Source organism: Berghia stephanieae, chromosome 7 (genome assembly GCF_034508935.2).
Source record: "Berghia stephanieae isolate SIO BIC M18660-M18661 chromosome 7, UCSD_Bste_1.3, whole genome shotgun sequence".
Lineage (NCBI taxonomy): Eukaryota > Metazoa > Mollusca > Gastropoda > Nudibranchia > Aeolidiidae > Berghia > Berghia stephanieae.
The window spans coordinates 3,733,028-3,738,027 of record NC_088366.1 but is presented as its reverse complement, the minus strand read 5'-3'; the positions used below and the strand labels follow the sequence as shown (position 1 = coordinate 3,738,027).

Here is a 5,000-nt window from a genome sequence, read left to right as displayed (position 1 = left end):
GAGAGAGAGAGAGAGAGAGAGAGAGAGAGAGAGAGAGAGAGAGAGAGAGAGAGAGAGAGGGAGAGAGAGAAGACGACGACGACGACGAAATAGAGGAATAGACTTAAAAGGAGCGAGAGACAACCCGACATAGGGAGCATTAGAGATTTATGGGGGGAAATATGAGAAGAAAGAAAGAGAGAGGAAGAAGAATGAGAGACAAGGAGAAAAGAAATGTGACAGAAGTCAAGAAAGAAAGAGGGAGGGAGGGGGGAGAGAATGAAATTGAGAGATAGATAAAGAGAGAGAAAGGTTTTTAAGAAAACAAAAGAGGAAGAAATTAGAAGAGATAGATAGATAGATAGATAGATAGATAGAGAGAGTGTGTGTGTGTGTGTGTGTGAGACACACACACACACACACAGAGAAGAGAGTATGTGAGAGAAAGAGAAATACAGAGGGAAAGAAAGACAGACAGAGCGAGAGCGAGAACGAGCGAGAGAGAGAGAGAGAGAGAGAGAGAGAGAGAGAGAGAGAGAGAGAGAGAGAGAGAAAGAGAGAGAGTGTGTGTGTGTGTGTGTGTGAAGAAATGAAAGAGGATGATAGCGAGATAGAGGAAAATACACTAATTAAGAGACATATGGAGGAAGAGAAGAAATTAGAGATAAAAGGGGGAACATATGAGAGAGAGAGAGAGAGAGAGAGAGAGAGAGAGAGAGAGAGAGAGAGAGAGAGAGAGAGAGGAGAGAGAGAGGAGGAATAATATGTTGTTTTTTTCTACTCATACTCATAACGATGCTTACGTTTCAACAGTCGTTAAAAAAGTGAAGCGTGAAGGACTGAAAACTCCGATTTTGTAATTCCAGTTAAATACACATAGATAACATGGGCGCACACAAAAAGCCACGGAAGCAGTGACATATATAGGTCACTGTAATAACAATGCGATTTATGGGAGGGCAATAACCTTTAATTTAATACATATAAAAATACTGTGACAAATGTGAACATTCGCCTCAAAACGGTATTAAGTCGGGTTTGTTAAGATGTTGAAAATTTATTTTATAGCCAGAAATATTAGATTTCTTTTGAGTTTATATGATTTATTGAGGAGAATGGCGACCATATTTTATGTTGCGAATGCCAACAATTTATATTTTTGACCAGTTTAACATTAAATTCGGCTTTTAAGCATGTGGTTCGTACTGACATAATACCGTTTTGAGACGATGGGTTACAAAAATAAAAAACGGCCTTTCCGTCAATTGCCTTGTGCGTATTGCACGCCTACCTCATTTGCATAAGCACTGATGGGCGGCTAGACAAATTTTAAGAATACGACCTGAAGGACGAATAGATACTCCGTATACATAAAAATGAGGCGAGGGACTTCAGATTGTCCATTCATCGACCTTATCACCCATAGGGAATGATATTAGTGGAAGAGTAGCGCCCCTTGATTGGACGTCACCTTACAGAGAGAACGTCAATTTGGTTTGAAGTGTCTCAAGTCTCAAGCCTCTTTCATCGGAAGCGAGGACGAGAGACGCATGCGCACAACCAACATGACGTTCTCTCTCTAATAACTTTTCCGCCGGTGACGTCACAGACTATGGGTGACGTCCAATCAAGGGACGCTACTCTTCCGCTAATCTCATTCCCTATACACCTATCTTCTAACACTCTCCGACCCATTAATCAATCCATCTATATATCCATCCACCTATCCATCCGTCTGTTAATAGTTAATTCATTCATCCATGCCCCCATCTATCATGTATGTATGTATGTATGTATGTATGTATGTATGTATGTATGTATGTATGTATGTATGTATGTATGTATGTATGTATGTATGTATGTATGTATGTATGTATGTATGTATGTATGTATGTATGTATGTATGTATGTATGTATGTATGTATGTATGTATCTACGTATGTATGTGTGAGGGGTGTGGTTTTTATAATATGTTCTTTTTCTAATGATTATAGACTTTTGACATCTGAAAATGAGGCCACATTTTTTTATATTTGTTGACATGCTTTATTATTTCAAATGAATTTCAAGAGATGGACTGTATCATAAAGCAAAAACCATGGTCTCTGTGACTCCAAAGGATGAACTGCTCTGCTGTCAGAAATTCTTGGGAAATGCTTGCAGTATTGTTTATTGATCTTGTGGGTGTAATTGACCAGTAATTTACCCAACAACAATTCCACCACATTTTTTAACCTCAGCAGCCACTTCTTTTACACGAGAAAATTGATACGATGCAGTCAATTTTGTGACAACCAAAAGCATTACGGGCTTGATTTGACAATGTTGTAATGGGCACAATATGTTTAGCGTCGGCGTTGAGAGTATTTCCATTATAACAATGTGGGTATTCAGACTTGGAAATACATACACGTTGCATTTGATCTTGACTTACTTGACTTAGATGCCTTTCGCGTCTCGACCGAAAGATCGGGTCGCCTTGGCTGTTTCCAGTATTTCCTGTGTGAGGTGTCTCCAATATTGCCGGTCCTCTGCTAGGGTTCTCAGATTTTCAAGGTCCCCTGCCGTTATGAGACTAATGCTTTGTCCAAGTGTTGTGAGGTTTTTGTTTAGGATCACAGGGAGTGTTGTGATCGGTCTTCCTCTGAAAAGGTTCCCGTGTTTTTGGAAGTATCCCGACATGGCTTGGTTAGCTGGTATGTTTTTGTCCCTGCGTAGTATGTGACCGAAAAGTTGCCATCGGTTGTAAAATGTCAAGGGAGATTGGTCTTTCTTTTGTGATCTTATAGAAAGATTCATTTGAGATCTTTTTTGGGTATTTGATGTCCAGTACCCTTCTTAGCTGTGTGCGATGGAAGGCATCCAGATGTTCTTCTTCGGATTTTGTCAACGCCCAAGTGCCGCAGTTATACAGAAGTACGGGTTTTACAAGAGCACGGTACAGTTTCAGTTTGGTTTTTCTCTTTATTTTGTCACCTCTAATCCATACATTGGTGAGTTTACTGAGTGCGGCGTTTGATAGCTGTTTTCTTCTTTGTACATCCTCGGTGTCTCCAATTAGTGAGCCGACTTTCTTTGTTCTTTTCCATTCCTCTTTGTTCCTCGATATTGTTGTAAATTCGGTTTTATTGGCATTGACTTGGAGGTTATATTTCATGAGGGTATTTTGTATGATGTCTATATTTGCTGGTGTTGATCCAATAAAATCGACATCATCTGCATAGGCGATTTCTCTAGGGATTGTATTCTCAATATGAGTCGTTGGTTTTGGAATGACTTTTCGAACTTCTTTCAGAGCGTGTTCTAAGTATATTGTGAACAGAATCGGGCTCAGACTATCTCCTTGGGGGGTCCCGATGTTACTTTCGAACTGCGTCTGTTTTGTGGCCCGTATATCCTTGGTTGTATCTTTGTGTTGCTGAGGAGAAATCGGATTATTCGGAGCTCGTCTTCGTCAACTATGTCTGTTAATATCTCCAAAAGTTTTCCTCTGTCGATCGTATCAAAGGCTGCGGACATATCGATTCCGGTTATTGTTATGGATATGTTTTCTTTGAGTGCCTTTGCTGCCAACCATTTATGTGTCCATACAACGTCCGATGTGCTTCGGTCTTGGCGAAACCCGCTTTGGCTATGTGATAGATATTTTTCTATTTTCGGTCTAATTCTGTTGAGGACAATAGTTGACAGTGTTTTTCTTATGGTATTCAGTAATGTTATTGGGCGCAGGTTGTTTACGGGTCCTTTCGTTTTTCCTGGTTTTTGTATTGTAATTAGGACACCGCTGTTTATGTCCCAGTCTTTGTGTGTTGAGAATGTTTTGTTCATTATGTTTGCAATGCTCAAATCCAAGGAGAGGGTACCGCATTTCAGCAATTCAGCGGGAATTTCATCTTCGCCTGGGGATCTGTTATTGTTTAGGCACTTTATGCTATTTCTAACTTCAGTTGTTGTGATGCGGTTGTTTAGGTCTCTAGGGTTTCCTGAGAAGGGCGATATTTGTGAGACTTGTTTGTGAAATTTCTGCTGGAAGTGGTCAGTTACAATGTCAAGGATATCGTTGGGATTTGTTTGCCAAATTTATCCTGTAGTTTTGGGTTCTCGAATGGTTTTCGGTTCAGAGATTTCGTCGCTTTGAACATAGACGATGCGTTATTTTTGGAATTTTCTATGTCTTCCACTTTTTTGTCTAATTCCTCGTTTCTGTGTTTTATAAGTGATCGAATTGAATGCAGTATTTTGTTTCGTTCCGTTTTCAGGTTTATTATTTCTTCCGAGTCTTTCGTGTTCTGTATCCTGATCCTAAGTTCTTTTTGTTGCCGCGATAGATCGTTAATAGCGATGTTAGGCGTTCGATTTGGTTTGTTCTTAGTTGTATTAATAGAGCCTGCACTTTCTTCCCCGCATATTTCATTGCCGCTTGCGTCTCTTTCCATTCATTGTTTGGATTGCTGTTTTGCTTTATTTTCCATAGACTTGAGTTAAGTTCATATTGGTAATGAATGCGACATTCTCGCTCATTTACTATTTTTGCCGTGTTTATTTTGTATATTGCCGTGTATATTGCATTTGATCTATTGCTTTTATTTATTTTTATTTTTTTTTGCTTTTTTTTTATTTTTCTTGTTTTAAATCTCAAATTATTACACATTAAAAAAGATAAGCAATAATAATAATAATAATAATAATAATAATAATAATAATAATAATAATAATAATAATAATAATAATAATAATAATATAATAATAATAAAAGAACTGTGCACACAATTGAATAAATAACATATATAAAATTGAATAAAATGATATTATTGGTTAAAGTTAAATCAACATAACACAAGTTCAATGGAAGATACAATTCGAAAGTATTTTAGTCGCTACAATGTGCCAGATTTTAAAGGTTGATTCTTACATTTAAAACAGCGAAGCAAATGTCTGCTTTAGCCGTTAAAATAAACATAGAAAATAATGTGCTTTGTGTTGCCAGGGGTCAATGCAAATAATGAAAGAAATATCTTACT

At 38.0% G+C, this 5,000-nt stretch overlaps 1 protein-coding gene across 1 annotated transcript in view; it reads left to right on the top strand.

The window, feature by feature from the left end:
• The window catches only part of LOC144976377 (uncharacterized), a 2,729-nt gene extending 2,538 nt beyond the window's left edge, over positions 1–191 (top strand). Inside the window, exon 2 of the mRNA XM_078920638.1 lies at positions 1–191. This exon is cut by the window's left edge and continues 916 nt beyond it. The gene's annotated coding sequence lies outside the window, so the exon portion shown is untranslated.
• The last annotated feature ends 4,809 nt before the right edge of the window (positions 192–5,000 follow it).